The sequence below is a fragment of the Sarcophilus harrisii genome, chromosome 1 (assembly GCF_902635505.1).
Source record: "Sarcophilus harrisii chromosome 1, mSarHar1.11, whole genome shotgun sequence".
NCBI classification, from domain to species: Eukaryota; Metazoa; Chordata; class Mammalia; order Dasyuromorphia; family Dasyuridae; genus Sarcophilus; species Sarcophilus harrisii.
In genome coordinates, this window is record NC_045426.1 from 146,311,674 (window position 1) to 146,331,444 (window position 19,771).

The window sequence follows — 19,771 nt, forward strand, 5'->3', positions numbered from 1 at the left end:
ACTATCGTTTTTTCCTTGTGTTTTACTAACCTATTTTTTGATTGGGTGTTTTTTGGCCTTATTTTGCAGAATTTTTTGATTGGCCTTTCATTCTACAAATTTTATAATTAAATATGTCCATTCAAAAAAAAAAAAAATTACTGCTTTTTTCCAAATTGTTTATTCTTTTCCCTTCCCCTATTCTGTCTCTAGTTTCTTCTTCCTTATTTGAAAAGCTATTTTTTTTTAAGGCCTTTTTTTCTTACTCCCTGAATTCTCTCTCCCCTTTTTACATGGCTTTTGGAATTTTTTTTTTTTTTTTTAATCAGTTTAGGGGTTGCATTGAAGAACTGATTTCTTCATGATCTCTTATTCTGCCATCTTCCAGCTATAACTTTTTTGAGCAGAATTTTTTAACCTGAAATCTTAAACTTGTAAAATTTTTGATAATTCTATTTTAAAATAAAGATTTTTCTTTGTAATTTTAGGCATTCAGAAACATTTTAAGAGACTTTTCCCAATTGACAAATGGTCAAAATATATAAACAGGCAATTTTCTGTGAAAGGAAGCTAAGCTTATTGACAAAAAGGAAAATCACTAATAATTTGAGAAATGGAATTTAAAACAACTCAGGTTCTACCTCATAATGTAAGGTGGGCAACAAATTCACACACACGCAAAAAAGGATTCTGGAGGGAAATTACAAAGTGAGAATAAGCATTAAGTACCTGCTATATGCCTAGGCACTGTACCAAGCACTTGATAGATGTTACTTCATTTGGAGGGGTTCTGGAGAAAACAGGCACTTTCTATGAGTCTGGAAAACAATTTGGAGCTAAGCTCAAAAGGTTATTAAATTTCACATCCTTTGATACAGCAATACCACTATTATCAATTTTATACCTTAGATTAAAAAAAAAAGAAATAGAAGTATACAAAGATGAAGCAACTCTTATGTTCGGTGGGAATGAGGGAGATCCCATTGATTGGGGAGTAGCTGAACAAATTATGATATAGGAATATAATGGAATACTATTGTGCTATAAGAAATGAGGAAGATGATGGTTTCATATAAAATTGGGAACAATTGTATGAACTGTTGAAGAGCACGAAAACAATTTATACAATAACATTGCAAATAAAACTAACTTTGAAGAATCTGTCACTTTGAGAAGGGGTCCATGTGCTTCAGTATACTGTCAGGGGTCCATGTGCTTCAGTATACTGTCAGGGGTCCATGTGCTTCAGTATACTGTCAGAGGGGTCTGTAACACAAAAAAAGGCCTAAACTCTTGTTTTGGGAGTCATTTTTGAATGTGAATTGATATTCATAAACAATTTTGTACCATCTTTTGCAACTTTACCATTTGCTGATAGGTACACCAAAATGACTTGATAGATGAGAGTCTGTTACTTGATATCCAACCATGATAGATAATGGTGAGATGTAAAGTATCTTTAAGATTATTATTATTTTCTTTTTCTTTTCTTTTTAAAATCATTATTTAAAATTTAAATAGAATATAGAAAAAAAAACACATTGTCATGTGCACAGTGGAGTATAAGGAGAATTCAAATTAGGTAATAACCATTTCAAGAAAATGTCTTTGTCTTACAAATCTTCTAGAGGGGTGTCTCTAATGCTAGGAGCTTTCTAGGTGGATGACAGGTATATGTAGCACATGTGCTTTCCATACTTTTATTTTCTGGCTGTGTGTTCTGCCCATTGCCTTTTCCAGTCATATTTCAGATTTCTTTTTGCATATGTTTTGCAGTGATAATATACTGCCATCTACTATTTCTATCTTCTGTTTCTCCATTATCATTGGATTATCTCAAATTTGTTTCTTTACATACTAAAAGTTCATTTGCAGTTACATAATACCGTTAGTAGAATATTGATTTTTTTTTTTTTTTTAACTATCCCAAGCTTCTAGGCCCAGTATATTGTCCATCTTCATCCACATCTATATAGATATCCTTTTGGATCAGTTCTAGACTCTTGGTTATTATAAGCTGTAGTCATTTTTCATATCTTTTGACTTTATGTGAATGCTTAGGTGAATTATTTTTTTAAAAGTAGATTACTTATAAATTTAGTAAACAACATCAGTACAACTGATTTGCATTTTAATTTTTTATGTTTAATTTCACTTTTCACAGTTAATCTTTTTATCAGGATTTGTTTTACACACACACACACACACACGCATACACACACACTGATTTTTTCCTGTTAAGTGGTTGTAGTTTAGTTGGTATTTTGTTCTGTATGTTTTTGTTGTTTCTCATTATTCATAAAGATTTTTGCAGATTTCTTTATACAGGCATACCTTGGAGACATTATGCTTTTGCTTCCAGATCACAGCTATAAAGCGAGTCATGAATTACTTGGCTTCCAGTTCATATAAAAGTTTTGTTTACACTGTATCGTAGTCTGTTAAGTGTGCAGTAATATTATGTTTAAACAACTCAACATATATGCCCTAATTAAAAAAAAAAACTATTGCTAAAAAGATAAGCATCATTTGAATCATCACTGAGTCATAATTTTTTTGCTGGTGGAGAATTTTGTTCTCCATGTTGATAAGCTGCTGACTGATTTGGGTAATGGTTGCTGAAGGTTGGGGTGGTGTTGACAGTTTATCAAAATAAAACAATAATGAAATATTGTTGTGTTTTATGGAATTGGGAGGCCCAAAAAGAAAGAAAATATTGGGGAATGGAGATTGGTGGAGCAATTGGTACATAAAACATTTACTAAATTCCATTTTATGTGGGTGTAGTTTGTAATACCCCCAAATAATTTCAACAGTATCATCAAAGATCACTGATCACAGATTGGCATAAATAGATAAAATAATGAAAAAGTTTGTAATATTGTGAGAATTGCCAAAATGTGACACAGGTAAAGTATTAAGGCATGTTACTGAAAAAATGGTGCTGATAAGATTACTCAACATAAGCTTATTATAAACCCTTAATTTGTTTTTTATGCGACAGTTCATCCCAAATTAAAATGACTAATTCTGTATTTCCTGCTATCCTATTTTCCCCAAGTTATACTTTTCTCTTTTCTTTCTCCTTTTCCCTCCTCACCAGTGTTTTGCTTCTGATCACCACTTACCTTAATCTCCCCTCCCCCCCTTTTTAGCTTCTTCCCCTTTTCCTTTCCCCTTTGCTCTCCTTTAAGGTGCTAGGTTCTGGGTAATCTGATTGTGGCTCCTCTATACTTGAATTTTTTCTCTCTGCTTGCAGTATTTTCTCCTTAATCTGATAATTCTGGAATTTAGCTACAACATTCTTTGGAGTTTTCATTTTGGGGTCTTTTTTCAGGAGGTGATTGGCTTTTTTCAATGACTATTTTACCCTTTGGTTCTAGCATGTCATGGTTTTCAGGTAGTCCAATAATTCTTAGATTGTCTCTTCTGGATCTATTTTCCAGCTCAGTTGTCTTTCAGATGAGGTAGTTTATATTTTCTTCAACTGTTCTTGATATCTCATCCAGTCATTTAATTCTATTTGTTCAATTTTTAATTTTTAGTAAATTTTCTTCAAATAGCTTTTTTAAATTTTCTTTTGCATTTCGCCAATTGAACTTTTAAATGAGTTATTTTGTTCATTGAAGGTTTTTTTGTTTTTTTTTTTCTCATTTCACCAGTTCTGTTTTTCAGGAGTTATTTTCTTTTTTCATTTTGCCAAATCTATTTAAGTTGTTTTTTTTTTTTTTCCCCAGAAAATTTCTGTGTTGCCTTTTTCAAACTCTCCTACAACATTCTTGTTTCCTTTCCTCATTTTTCTCCTAACTCTTTTAAAGATCCTTTTTGAATTCTTCCAAGAGAGCCTTTTGAGTTGGAGACAAATTCATATCCTCCTTTGAGCTTCATATGAGATGGTTTGCATTTAATGTCCTCAGGGTTTGAGGGTCTGTTCTTCCCTCTCTCCATAATAACTAACTATGGTTGGAGCTGTTTTTGCTTTTTTGCTCATTTTTTAAAGATTGAGGTCTGCTCTTAGGGCAAAGGGGAAATTGTCCTGAGCTTCCTGTACAGCATGAAGGCTTTTGTGGTGTCTTAGGGCCAGTACTGCTTGGCTTTCCAGTATTGGGCCTGGCCAAGTCCCACTTGTTATGCTGGGGTTCAGAGGCTTACTGTTTGCCTTCTGTCATTGCATTGGAAGTCTCACAGCTAGTCTGCTGATCCACTGGTTTCTGAACCAGGACAGAATAGCAAAAACTTATGTATTTTGACTAAGAGCCTCCTTGTAGATTCCTAAGCAGACCCTCTCCATTGGGCCATGTCCCTTCCTTCCCACCTTCTCCTGATTGAGGCAGAACTTTCTTGAAATCCTTCCAAGATATCTTCTGTTGGAAATTTGTTACACTACAAATCTTTGTGGGTTCTGTCACTAAAATCTGTTCAGAGGCTTGATCTGTTACTGAGGGAAACTAGGAAAGTTCACAAAATCCTGTTCACTCTCTGCCATTTGGGCTCTGCCTCAGCTTTATTATTTTTTAAATGGAATATCAGTGAAGTACAGTGCAATGAAATGAGGTATGCCTATATTCCTCTTGTCTACATTAGTTGTATTAACCATAACACTAATACACCAAAGTTTAATCATTTCCTTATTGTTGAATATTTAGGTAGCTTCCAACTTTTTTGGGGATGGCAAATAATGCTATGAAAATATTGAACAGACAGCTTTTTCTTTTTATGATTTAAAGGGTGTATTGCTCAAAATTAAATTACTGGGTCAAAAGGAATGATTTTTTTTTTTAAAACCTACTGTATTGCCAGATTGTTCAGTTGACTTAGAGTTTCACCAGCAACAGATTAGTAGCACCTATTCTTTCACAGCCTTGCTATTAGTTTTCTTGTTTTTTAAATTATTTTTAGTCCCAGAGTATTCTTAGATGTGTTGATCTGTGTGTTTTCCTAGATAAATTTCATAATTATTTTTGCCAAGTGCTGAACTCTTGAATAGTTTTAGATCTCATTTAAGAGACTTTCTAATGTTTTAGAGTTTGATGAATTCTATACAATGTGACATATACAGGAATATCTGGAAGACTTCCATTTGTTAGAAGATCCATTTTCAAGTGAACTCATACTGGCTATGTTCTCCTTCTTTATACCTCAGTTGTTTTTGTTGATGAAGATTGATGAACACAATTCCTTTTTATGATTAATGAGTAACTAATAATTTTAATAAGTACATACCTTGTTGGAACCTTTAAAGAACCTTTGAAGGCTGCATTTTGATTTACTAAAGTAAATCTTTTAACAGCATGATGGACTCTTGTATTTGCTGTACATTCCAGGTATTTGACTCTGAAAATATATGCACATATACATATATGAAAATGTATAATTTAGTTTGCAAAAATTTTCCTCTTATATCTTTGAAACATGTGTGGATTATTCTTTTAACAAGAACTACTGACATATATGTATGCCTACTTTTGATTCTTTTTTTTTCTTAAGCTGTTAGTGAAGTATGATTTTTTTTTCCCCCTCCAAGTTCAATATCTTCCTTTTTTTTTTTTTTTTTTTAAGATATGTTAGATTTTATTCTTCAATGTCATTAAAATTATAATTTTTCTATCAGGTAACTTCTCCTGTTTTAGGTTAGCTGTTTTCATAATCTTTTATTTTATTTTAGTGTTGTCAATTAAGTGGGTCCTTACTCTAGGGAGACTAATTAGGAAACTATTTAAATAAGTGAGAGATGATGGACTGAACTAGGAAACTGGCCCTGTGGATATGGAAAAAGGGATGGAAGAATTGAGAGATATTGTGGAAGTCAAATAAATAGGATGTGACAGCTGATTGGATAGGACGGGGAAGAAGAAAGTGAGGAGGCATCTATGAGTTTGGGAGCTTTAATGACTAAAAGAAAAGTGGTACATATGACAAAAATGATGTGAATTTGGGGAGAAACAAGAACTAGTTGTGTTTTGAACATTTAATTAGAGGTGTGAAAAATATTCAGAAGAGATGAATTTAGGGAGAAACAGAATTGGTTCTGTTTTGGACATTTAATAAGAGATACTTATGAGATGATGTTGCAATATCCACTTTAAAATAAAGAACAGGAGTTTGGAGCTTACAAATGCACACATACATCTCTGTTGATATGGTTATTGAATTTCTAGGAACTCAACCTTAGAGAGATTGTAGTGAAAGACGCAAAAAGGATTTTTTAGAGGTTGTAGAACTTGCTTCTGAATCAGATTAGTTTCCTGATAATTTAGGTCCAAAATTGGAATGAAATGAAATTCATAAGATGCTTCACAGTTAACAAAACAAAAACATTTGCTTGGCCATAACAAAGGAACTAGGAATGGTCATCCAGGAAAAAGTAATGATTCAATTGATTACATCTTCCCTGCCTTGTTCATGCTGCTAAAGCATGAACCTCAGGGAGAGGCTCTAATCACTCATATACTGATTCTTTTGTACCCAGGGGAACAGAAAACATGCTGTATTAGTAGCCAGAGCCTTAAGTCCCCTGAACCAGTCAGGTCTTAAAGAAAAACGAGCCTAATGTTCATGGAAGGGGAGGGTCAGAAGTTTAGGATGTTCTTACTAGAGCAATACTAGCATTTGTCAAAGAGGGGGGAGATCTATGAGCTTTCTCCTTTTTCTGTTTTATTAGAGCAGTAAGGTGAGAAACCAGGATCATTTAACCAGTATCATTGGAGATGATAACAGAGAATTCAGGAGTACAAAAAGGCAAAGGCAAAGGTAGGCAAAATGAACTAAGGTAAGATGGCTTTTACAGTTTTAAATAAAATTTCAAATGTGAAAACCATTCTTAGTAAGCTGTACAAAAATGCAGGCTAGACTTGGCCCTCAGGCTGTAGTGTGCTGATTCCCTGGTTCAGGGTATTCTATTCTGAGAGAAAGACTAGAAGTGTGAGTATTGAGGGAAAAGGATAATGGATTTACGAATTAAGATCACTTGGGTAGTGTTTGATGGCCATTATCTGGTCATATTGAGACGCTGGAATAAGACTTTGATAAGGAAGAATATAATACATACAGGAATTGTTTTTCATCCAAAAATGTTTGGCCATTTTAAATTTTATTTACATATATATATATATATATATATATATATATACACACATACATACATACAAAAATTATAATCATATATAATATAATTATACATGTGAATAACTATAAATTATGCACACACATATATATATAAAACCATACCTTTTTATTATACAATTGTATTGGCTCTTAAGGTAAGTGTATTTTCCTGATGAGTGAGACATATTTGGGACATCTGTTTCTCCCAAAATGAAGCTGGGTGAATATACTATTCTGTGATTTCTTTTTCTTTACTGTTTTCTTGCAGATAATGATAAAAGATCGATAATGGCATAGTGGATAGAATGCTGGATTGACTCAGGAAAATTGGAGTTCAGATTCTATATAGAAGGAGGTAGCCTTGTGTTTGAGAGTCAGGAATTTATGAGCTTTGTGTTTGATCCTATTTAATAGCTCATGTTTTAAATACCTTTCCTTATAGATATCTTGGTGAAGTAGTAGTTGAGGAAATTAAGGTCAGAGTCTGTGCCTTGTTTAAAGTTGTGCAGCTAGTTAAGACTGAAACCAGAATTAATAATGAAGAGGGATTTCTCTAATGGTTTTTTAGCATGTAAAATAGTTGGCACAAATATTCAACATATAGTAATATTTAAACAGAACAAAATGATTCATAATGCAAATAGAAATCTACATTAAATCATAGCATTTTAATAGAGTATTGTTGCTATGTATTTATTTAAAATTAGTCTTTAAGATTAAACAGTGGAGGAATGAATAATACTTGTTTGAATTTTAAGAAAGCAGTAGAAGACTGCTCAGTGCAGCTTAAGGATTGCTAACCACTTGTAATTGTCTTTAATTAAGTAGTTCTATGAGAATATAATTTTAATAAGATCACAAAAGCTTTACAGGATTCATACAGACTTTCAAAAGATTAAGCTGATTGAAACACTGAGTCTTGAATGGTGGGTATAATAAATATGGTTAATCTTGAATTTAGTTTGGATGATAGCTGCAGTTCTTATTTTAAACTGGAACAACAAATCCTTACTCTTTACCCTACTTATTTGCATATAATACTAACTGGAAGTTTAACACTGTATGACCTCTATCTTTCTCCTTTCTCATTTAAAAAGAAAATTTAGTAATTTAAATTACAAAAGAATCTTGTGTAAAATTAAAACACTTCATAACTTTAAAATATTTGATTGACCTTAGAATGATCAAAAAATAAAAAGGATGTGTGTGTGTGTGTGTGTGTGTGTGTGTGTGTTTATAGTAACAGGGAAATAGCTAAATGAATGTAATGGAATGTTGTAATGCTAAAATAAAACGAATAGAGAAGCATAGGAAGACCTATATGAATTAATGCAAAATGAAATAAGCAGAACCAAGAAAACAATATCCACAGTACTGTGGAAAAACAAAGAATAAGAATGATAACATCTCCTATGTAATTATATAACGTATGGTTCCAAAGAATGTAAATGAGAAGATGCCTGTCTCTCTCTCTCCCCCTCTTCTCTCTCTGTGTGTCTCTCCCTTCTCTCCTCTCTGTGTCTGTCTGTCTGTCTGTCATTTTTAAATATTACCACCGAGATCAAAATGAAGTGTTCAGAATATTTTAGGGTTCTTGGTAATTTGAAAATCTTACCTTCTGTAAAAAATTTTCTTGAGCCTTCTTACTGCTCCTGTCCTTATCTGAATATTTCATTTGCATATACCTGTTTACATATTGTTTTCCCAATTAGAATGTGAGCTCTTACGCATAGTTAAGAAAAACTTATTCCCCCTCATTGACCATGACCTGGAATGTTACATCTGCTTTTTTGTTTTTAAGTTCATCCCTTCTCTGTCATGAGGTGGGTAGTATAATTCACTTTGTACATACGAAATTGTAGTTGCATTGATCCTAAAATCTTTTAGGATTTTTCTTTATTATGTTGTCATTGTATAAATTGCTCTCCTGGTTCTACTCATTTCACTCTGCAACAACTTATAAAGGTATTCTCAGTTTCTTCTGAAAATTGTAAATTCTTGAAATCACTTACTACCACCTTTAATGTTTTTCCCCCCCCCCATTATAAAAAGATCAGCTATAAGTATTTTTGTGCAAAGGAGACTTTCTCCCTCTTTTATTTTTTTGAGGATAAGTGCTTTGTACTGGTATATCTGGGTCAAAGGGCATGCAAAATTTCAGTGATATCTGGCAAACTACTTTCTAGAATGGCTAGATCAATAGTCTGTTGCAGAGCACTAGTGTGCCTGTTCTCCCATAGTCCTGCCAACATTTAGTATTTTCCTCTTATCATCTTTGCCAAGCTGATGGGTTTAAGGTAGAATCTTCAAATTTCTTTAATTTGCATTTCTCTATTTGCAGTTGTGATCTACATCAGTTTTTTTCATGTTGGTTGATAACTTGTATATATCCTTTGAACATTACATGGTCACATGTTTTTGACCATTTATTAATTTGGAAATGGTTTTTAGTATGATCAATTATGTTTTATAAATGAAACCTTAATCAGAAAAAAACTTGCTGGCATAGGTTAGCCCTCTCTCCAGTTACCTGTTTCCTTTCTAATTTTAACTACACCAGCTTTGTATAAAAATTTAAACTTTATGTAGTCAATAGTCTTTTATCTTCTGTGAACTATTTCCATATTCAGAGATCTGAAAGAGAATTCCATCCTTGTTCCTTTAATTAATGGATTTCTATTCTTGTGTCTTAAGTCATGTGTTCATTTGGATGGAGCTTATTTTGGTATTGTGAGATTTAAGTATAAGCCTGATTTCTGTCAGATGGCTGACTAATTTTCTCCATAGTTGTCAAATAAATGGGTTCTTACTCCAGTAATTGAGGATTCTCAGTTTATTAAACATTATGTTGCTGAGTTTTACTATGTAACACTGATAGTGTTCTTTGTTTTTAATCCACTTTATTGATGGTTGCTGTTTTATAGCATAATTTGAGGTTTGGTATTTTATAGGTTCACATATTTATTCTTTTTCCCCTTCATTAATTTCTTTGAGATTTTTGACATTTTGCTCTTTTGAGTTTTGTTTTTTCCTAGCTCCATAAAGTAATCCTTTGGTAGCTTTATGGTAGGTAGAGCACTAAGTAGATTAATTTGCATCATATTGTAATTTTTTTTTTTTTAAATATCATCCACCCAACATTTGTTATGAGGATTTTCTTTTTGGTTCTTCATTGGAAGGGAAGAGAGTAAGAGAGAGAGAAAATGTTAATTAGAAAAAATAGTAAAATTTTAAAAAGTATGAGGAATAATTTTTTTCTTCACTTAAGTATTTCTGTAAAGATTTTGTTTTTGGTAGTTGGATTCATATAGTTCTTGGGTATCTCTTACTACATTGACATCAGAGTGTTTTATATAGTCTGTAATACATTCAAATTGAATTTTTCTACCTCTTGTAACTGCAGTTTTTTTTTTTTTTTGAGAGGGGTGGTAGTTTACACAAATGCAGATTTATTTATATATTGCAATTTTGCAGAATTTATTAATTTTCAATCAATTTTTCATTAACTCTGGGTTTCTTTTAAGTATGCTAGAAATAAAAAGTGCTAATTATTTCCTCTTTGCCTATGTTTATTCCCCATTTCTTTTTCTCTTTTTATAGTTCTACCCAGTAGTTCTAGTATTGTTAAATGATAGTGAAGGTAATAGACAGATATTCTTGCTTTATTCTGATCTGAATGGAAAGGAAGTTATATTAGTAAGAGGCCATTTAAAATCCATTGATATAATTATATTGTTTTTATTCTTTGCAGTTTATTATCTAACCTGAATATTGTATGTAAAGTTTCTAATATGTCATAGCTTATTTTCTCATTGTTTTTATATTTATATCTTGTGTTTTTATATCACTAATGTTCCCCATTGTAATCCCCCAACAGTCCTACACAGCTGTCCTTACAATACAAAATAAAAATGTCACTGAAGTAAGCTGTGAAATGAGTGAAAATAGTTTTAAAGCTCAAAGGTCTGTTGTTAATGTCCTATTCCACAGCTATGGTTCTTACCCACTGCCACTTCTGCAAATAAATTCACATTTATTATTTGAGATCAAGCTCAATTATAATTTTTTATAATTATATTATTTTGGTAGTTTTATTTACATTGTCTTACTGCTTTTTTTCCCAGTTGATTTTTTTTTTTTTTTTGCAATTTTCCAATTAAAAAAAAATTTCAATAGTTTTAAAAATAACATTGAAAGTTATTAGATTCCCTGGATCAGATGATTTAAATCTCATGATTTAAATCTGCTTCTCAGAATGGTTGGACAATTCCACCAAAACATATTACTGTATCTGTCTTATATAATCTCATTAACATGATTGTTCTTTTACCTGTTTGCTGTTTAACACTCATTCCCTCTCCTCTTTTTTATTATTACATTTTTTCCTGGTTATGAATCATGTTGGGTTAACACTCATTCTTAAAACCCACCTTTTGATCATGTATTTCCTGAATGGTATGCTTTATGCCAATGCCACTTTTTAATTCTGTGCATTATTGATTTTTTTTAATGGCCCTTTGAGTCTTCTGCAATTTTGATTACTTAAGAAATTGTGGTATTCCATATTTCAGAATTATACAGGATTATTGATTGGATACTGATGTTGAATAGTTTTTTTATGGGTTGGAAATATGGAAGGTATTTTCAGTTTTCCAATATCATCTATCCTGTCCTCTTTTTCCTAGTCAGTTATGGATTCAGCTCTTCCTTCTACTGTCCTTGTCTGATACATGCATCAAACCTAAATGATGTCTTGCACAAATTTACTTAATATGATACTGAAGAAAGACTTTCCTCCATGTTTATTTTAGTGAAGGAAAGGGATAAAGATAGAAACGGTCTTTGATTTCCTTGGTATAGGAGTGATGTAGCTCTCTCCACATTTTGTTCCAAAAACATATTTGCTGTAATTTTCAGTGTCCCTTGATTACCAATTATGCTGAACATTCTTACTCTTGCAAGCAGTGTCTGTTATTGAAACTTTTGTGTTGGAATTGCTACCATTTCATTGATTTGTGCTGATAAATTTTTCCCTGAAGTTTTAAAATTCCTCAAAAGGGGGACATTCTTGCATATGCAATGTCCAACTGAAAATATCTCCAGTATTTCTTTTAATGTTTTACTTCCAAGAGAATTCCAGAAACAGTTATGAGATTTAAACATAGTATTGTAGTAATAGAGGAAATTAGGTGGCACAGGTGTGTGGATCCTGAAGTCAGGAAGCCTTATCTTCCTGAGTTTAGATTTAACTTTAGTCCCTCTTAGTTGTAACCCTGGGCAAGTCACTTAACCCTGTTTACCTCACTTTTTACAACTGCGAAATGAGTTGGAAAAGGAAATGCTAAGCCATTTGAATATAACTGAAGGACTGACCCACCTTGTACTAGAATGATTAACTGAAGCTTCTTTACCATGCTCTTTCTGTAATATTACTTGATGTTCTGGATAGCAGCCTGGTTCATAAATTGAATCCATGATAGTCATGCTGTTAGGAATGATAAAAATGATATTTATTGGACATTATCTCTGCTCCAGGACCATGAGCTTCTGAATTTCCTAATGATTAAAGTTTCATGATGTTTTCATTAGAATTGGAAAAATGCAATGAAGTTGAACAGTTTGTGTTTATTCATGACTTATAATTGACAACTATAGGTACATATGTGATACTTGAGATTTAGGATTGACTCAGCCCCATCCAGAGTTTTGTTTTTATGTGATTCTTTAGCATTAGAACACAAAATTAATGTCAAATCACCTTTATTAAGCAATAAATAGTTGTTATATATGTTATGTTATATAAACATATAATATATAACATAAATAATAATATATAAATGTTGGGCACTGTACTGTACATTTGTCTTTCCCCTTCCTTCCCCCTCCCTCCAGGCAATTGGGGTTAAGTGACTTGCCCAGGATCACACAGCTAGGGGAAGTATTACATGTATCTGAGACCAGATTTGAACATAGGTCCTTCTGACTTCAGGGCTGGTGCTCTAACCATTGCACCACCTAGTTGCCCCGTATACAACATTTCCTAGGTGTTATTGTGAACTGATTTAATTTATACATTATAAATCTTATACCTTCAGTTTTATGGTGTTTAATATTTAAATAGGAAAACAATTGTTCAGAAAGTTGATGACCTATGTCTTTTCTAATTGCTCAAATCTTCAGTTTTTTCAGTTATTATGAAGCTAAGATATGAAATTTTTTTGATAGTTTTAAAGGCAAACAAATATGTTAAACATAACTGCCCCATTTTGGAGTTGTTTAGTGTGGTTTCTTTATTCTGGTCATAATTAGCAAAGTATTTCAGCATTTGTTGGTTCTGACATTTTCTTTCTTTTCCTTTTTTCTCTTTTCTTCCCTTCCTACCTTCACCTTTTTCTTCCCCCTCTCTCCTTCTCTTCTTCACAGCCACATATTTTATCCCTCTGAACTTGTTTTGTCGTCTGAAAAAGGAACAAACTTGTTTTGCTTGGTTTTAGAAGCCTGAAGAACAATGAATTAAAGTTTTGGAGAGGCAGATTTATGCTCGCTATAGATGATATTTGTAAGTTAGTATTCCTCAAAGGAAAGAACACTGGGGCCTTGTGTAAAAACGTTTGAGACTCATTCTTCTATTCTGGTCTGATAATTTTTTTTTCTCCCACATCTTGTCATCCCAACTATTAGCTTTCACTCCCAGCTTTGTGTTATCTGCAAATTTCACACTGATTTAAAATGTCTTATTGATGTTCTCTTGCCAAAGCTGAATTTTCCCTAGCATCTACTTTCTTTTCTGCTACTCACAAATTACTGAATGAAGCAGGAAGACGTCTCACATCTGGGAAAACTGGGTAGTTGTATTATGTTATCTAACCTCACTTGGGGCTCTTAATTGCGTGCAGCAAGGCAGTTTTTTATTCTTTCTTAAATATCTCATTTCTTCCCCTTCCCCCCAAAAAAATTCAAACTTGCTTTTCCTTTATTAGCCCTTTTCTTTCTTTAGCTGAGGATCTTAATTCTTATATTGCTCAAAAAATTAAGAGCATTCTATGTGAACTACATTTTTTCCCCATTCTCATGGTATGTGAATGTCTTTATATTTTTACTGTTTTACCTCCTTTTTCTCTCCCCCTCGTCCTCTCGCCTCCCCTTTCCCCGCTGCATTTCTGGTAAAGGTGGCCTTTCAGCCCTTCAATTTCTAAGACCTACTTCTCTCTACATGTGCATTCAGTCTTCTTCCCTCCCATCTTCTCTAGCCAATTGTATCAAGTCGTCCCCATCTCCATCCCAAATCTTCTCCCATATCCTTGAAAAATATTTTACTAGACTCTTAACATTTCCTCAAACGATCAGCTGAAAAAAGCTAGGTTTATAACAGTCGATCCTCAACATAATCTTGCTGTTACTGTGCACAGTGATCTCTTGGTTCTGCTTGTTTCACTCGGCATCAGTTCATGAAGTCTTTTCAGGCTTTTCTGAAATCAGCCTGCCCATCATTTCTTATAGAACAATAGTATTGCATTACCTTCATATAACATAACTTATTCAGCCATTCCCTAGCTAATGGGCATTCACTCAATTTTCAGTTCTACAAAAAAGGCTGCTACAAACATTTTTGCATATGTGGGTTCTTTTCCCTCTTTTATGATCTGTTTTATAACCTTTTGGGCTCAGTTCCAAATTGAAGAGTGATATATTTTAAATAGTATTAGTCATTGGAGTAATTATATTAATAATTGCTACTTGTGATTCTGATCTGATAAAATTTATAGTGAGCACGTTTTCTGAAAAAGAAGACAAAAAATAAGTTACCAACTTGTATATGTCAAGTCATGTTCCTTTCACCTGAAATGCCTTTATCATCTCTTTCAAGATTTTCATGATATTTAACTCTATTCTAGCTCTTTCATGATTCTTTTTTCCCTTTTTTTTTTTTCTGAAGTACTTTAGGCCTTATGGTTTCTATTATATGGTAAGATAATAAATGAAAAAAAAATCTTTATTGCCTTTTTTTTTTTTGTCTCACTGTGTTAATCTTATCTCCCTTTTATATCTGGGATCCAGACGTCCCACTCCAATGACTTATTCTTACCTGGAAGTGACTTTGTTCTTGAAGACTATCCTAGTAGAGTGTTAGGTCTGTAAGGTTTTTATCATTATGGAAAATTTTTGAATATGATGGATAGACAGGATCATTGTAAGTGGACTACTTGATTGTGAATTCTTTGACTGTGTAGAGACTGCAAGATTTTACTCTGAAACAAAGGAAAAATATAAACTGACCCCTGATCTTGCGTGGCTTCTTTCCACTTCTTCATCTTTGGTGAAAGAGTGATTTAGAAAAGGGGGAAGAAAGTGTTAATAAATCACAGAATTCTTAGATGATTTATAAATATTAAATTGTTTATTGGTACTTTAATGGAGATGCCAAATGAACACATTACTGGAAGGAGCTGAATTGTGTTAAACTTGAAATTGCCATATATAAAGTTGAAGACAGAAATTGAATTTGAATGGAAGGATTGTTATTTTTGGGGGGGATCTCCTTGAAAAGGCAGTGAACAACTAGATATAATTCTTACTATGTGGTCACAAAAAAACATTTCATGGGTGATTTCATATTTATGTGCTCATGATAAATTTTGACAACAAAAACTACCATGAAATAATTTTGATTTATGACTAACATGTTTTAAGCAGATTGAAAGAAATTTGATTAAAAACCCCCAAACTTTATAATTTCCTCTAAATTAAATCATTGTACACTTTGATGCTTAGGACATTCAAGTACAAAAGGGGGAATAAAGTAGGTAAAGATGGTGGAAAAAAAATGTTGGACAAGATGATCTTGCAGTAAGGAATGAAAAGTCAAAAACTTGTAATTGCACTTAAGTTCACCTAATTATATATAGCTTGTGTATTCTTAGAAAAAAGACTTAAGAAAGTGTTGGAGCATTAAATAACGTTACAAAAAAATGAAATTAATTATATTTAACTAACAGGAAACTTGTTACTAATAAGAGGCATTTCTGAACACTGACTTGTTAAAGCAAAGATCAAAACTAATGCCAGGAAAAAGATTAAAAGTGAGAAAAAAAGATAGGGGGTGAAATTAAAATCAACACTAACCTGACTTATTTAAACAAGTTATTAATGCTGAAAAGTGGAATATGCATAGTAAGTAAAGACATTGAAATACTTACAATAATTTCATAGAAAAGTTTTGCTACTAGGTTACTTGCTCTTAGAAAGAGACCATAGTCTCAAAATATCTTTAGTCCTCTTGATCTCTATCTTGCTACTGGATCAAGATAGCTCTGGAGGAGAAAGTGAGGCTGTTGACTTTGCACTGCCCTGCTTCATTTAAATTTAGTTCACTTGCATGTCATGGCATCATCTCCTTGATGTTTTGTTCTTCAGAACAAAGGACAAAGCTATATTACTGAAGTAAAGGCATGGGCTCAGATCTGATTCCTATTCCCAACTGTTTTGTGTGATTTTCCTCAAGCACTGTTATACATGATAATGAAACTCAAAAATGGATGTTTTCTTGCTTAATTGCCAGTGGTAAACAAGTCTTGAGACAGAGCAAGAATTAAAGCCCCCTAGTGCCTGAATATTCTTGCCTTTAAAACTGTTGACTCTTTGTGCAATTATTTTACAGACTCACTTTTATAAACTCCAAAATTCCAAAGTGGAATAAATTCCATTTTATTTCATAACATTTAACTTCATAAAAAAAGTTGCACCATATACATGTTTTTTGTACCATATACCTACGGTGTGTACTCATATCCCAGAAATACGCAAAAGAGAAAAAAATTATCAAGACTAGCCTACAAAGCATTTGCACATGACGGCTTGAGAAGCAACTTGGTGTGTAGTAGATAGAGTGCAGGATTTGAAATAAAAAACATCTGGATTCATGCTTTTATACTTATTATCTATTGCCATGGGCAGTAAACATTTATTAAGCATCTACTTAATGTGTCAGACCCCATGAACAAATCACTGGGATATAGAGAAAGGCATACACTCTTGATCTCAGGACCAAATGGGGGAGACAACATACAAATAATTGTACAAATGAATTGTATGGCCCGGGAAGGAAACAAACATTAAGAGCCAGCTATTTGCCTCAGATTGTGCTAAGAGCTTTTCAAATATCTCATTTTATTCTCACAACAGTACGCGCTATTAAGGTAAGGAAATTTAGGCAGATCATTGGCAGACTTGACAGGATCATACTATTTATTGTGTCCATGTCTGTTTTCATGCTCAGTACTATGTTCATTTTGTCATATATAGGATATTTTGGAAATAATGGGGGTGATGGTGTGTGCTAGGATTGAGAGATTAGGAAAGTCTTTTTGTAGAAGGTGGGATTAAATTAGCTAGTAGTTGAAGGAAGTCAAAAAGAAATGTGGAGAGAGCATCTTGTTTGAGGAATTGCAGGAAGGCCAGTACTACTGGCCAGTACGTGAAATGGAGTAAAATGTAACTCTGAAAAGATGTGTCTGGGGATAGGTTATGAAGAGTTCTGAATGACTGGATTTTATATGGAATTCTTGAGGGTCCACAAGAGCAGGACTTGTTGAACCTTTCCCACTCACGGCCCCTTTTCACCTGAGGTTCTTTTCCCCTCCCCGAAAATTGGGGTTTAGTGGCATGTCCAGGGTCACACAGCTAGGAAGTGTTAAAGTGTCTGAGGCCAGATTTGAATTCAGTCCTTCTGACTCAGGGCTTGTGCTCTATCCACTATACCACTGTGAGGGATAGAAAATTCTATCCAAAAATGACTACTCAGAGACCTCTCGAAGTAAAAAGCAGAAAAGTTGTTTTATTTAATAAATTCTCATGAGAATGAGCAGATTCTCTGTGAGGAGGGAAAGAGAGAAAGCTCACGGTAGAAAGACTAAAAGAAAGGGGATAAGGTATACAGTTTTTATAGGTTTTAGTTACAAAGTATTACATCATGAGTTGGAGAACATTAAGAGATAGGTGCCCCCCCTATCACCCCACCCCTTAATTGGATGTTATTCGTGCCCAAAACAGCAGATTCCATAGTTCCGTGAGAAACCATACGTCAGGCAACTACTTGTCTAAACATTGATGAACAGCGATAAATGTCATCATTCTAGGTTAAATACATATATCTAAAATCTAAGTACATGTTGACTACTACTCAACATACTTATGCAGGTCACAGAGACCTAGAAAAACTAAAATATAAAACAGGAATTTAAACATTCTTGGAAGTCCACTTTATCTCTATTACACACAGCTGCTGGAAGTTCTTTACCTTATCTCTACTACATGCACACACATACACCATCTAGAAATGGATGGACATAGTGAGCATGATTAGATCAAGTAAGGATTTTTGGAGGATTGCTAAAACGTGTTAGATAGCAGAGAAGCAGTCAATAGAAATTGTAAACAAATGAGAAAATGGGAATGATAGGGACTCTAGAGAAGACTGGATGGAATGGAATCACTTGATTAACCTTGGCAAAGAGAAGGGCCACCTCATCATGTGAGAGATGGGTTAAGAAAGACTATGGCAGAATGTGTTTTGGTCATAGTTGATGAAGAAGAGAAAAGTTGAAGCTCTTAGCACATAGTCTCGATTTTTTTTCCCCCCAATAAAATGAGGGAAGGTTCTCCCCTGAAATGGTTGAAAGGAAACAACAGGAAATTTGAGTAGTTTCCAAAGTCTGTTGATTTCACCTTTGCAACATCTTTCCCATTCCCTTCTTTCCTGACAAAACCATGGTGTAGGCCTGCAGTTGTCTCCTTTTGGTCTTTTTTTTTCCCCCACAAATCTCATCCCACTCCATTCAGTTGCCAAAATGTCTAAGTACTAAAGTATGAGTCCAATAATGTTGCTCCGATGCTTTCTAACCTCTAGTTAGTTATTGCCTGTCACTTTCAGATTAAAATTTTGGGATTCAAAGATTCTCATAATCCAGCCTTTCCCTATCTTTCCAGTCTTATTACATCCTAAACTCTTCTCTCACCCTTTGAACCAATGTCACTGATGACCTCCTCATTCTCAAAGCACTCCATTTCCATGCCCACAGTGCTCTCCCTCTTCATCTCTGTGTCTCCTGGTTTCCTTCGGGTACCAACTAAAATCCCATCTTCTACCAAGAAATCTTTCCCAATCCTTAATTATAGTGCTTTCTAAATTGTTTCTATTTATCCTTTATATACCTGGTTGTACATATTTGTTTGCTTGTCTCTCACTAGATTGTGAGCAGCCTGGAGGCAGGGTGCTGTCTATAGTCTTTCTTTGTAACCCTACTATTTAGTATTAGCACTTAGTGGGCACTAGCCCATTAAGGAGCAGCTGTGGTGAGTGAAGTTAATTAGGGTTGTAAAAAGGATTGCTGTTTTTTTTTTTTTTTTTTTTTTTTTTTTTTTTGCAGTGAGGGCCTAATTGAGGTTGTGAAACAAATTTGTAATAGACCCAATCATTATAGTTTAATGTTTTCTTCATCTTTTTTCTTCCCGAATGAGTGTAGGAATTGAAAGTGGTGGCAATCTGATGGTGGCAGTAATCAAAATTGAGATTTAGCAGGGCAAGATAGTTAGAAAATGAGGTCAAGGAACTGGAGAACAGTATAGAGTTGAGGTTGTTAATCTAAGAGTCAAGATGAACAAAGGAGAAAATTGGGATTGGGGATCATTA

General features: G+C 33.5%; 1 protein-coding gene across 2 annotated transcripts in view; it reads left to right on the plus strand.

Annotated features, from left to right (window-relative positions):
- The window catches only part of GPBP1 (GC-rich promoter binding protein 1), a 96,240-nt gene that overhangs the window by 19,201 nt on the left and 57,268 nt on the right, over positions 1 to 19,771 (plus strand). The window contains exon 3 of one of the 2 annotated variants that reach the window (XM_031965271.1): positions 6,641 to 6,729. The exons of the other annotated variant lie outside the window; for it this stretch is intronic. The gene's annotated coding sequence lies outside the window, so the exon portion shown is untranslated. The remainder of the gene's footprint in view (positions 1 to 6,640; positions 6,730 to 19,771) is intronic. 2 annotated transcript variants of the gene reach the window in all.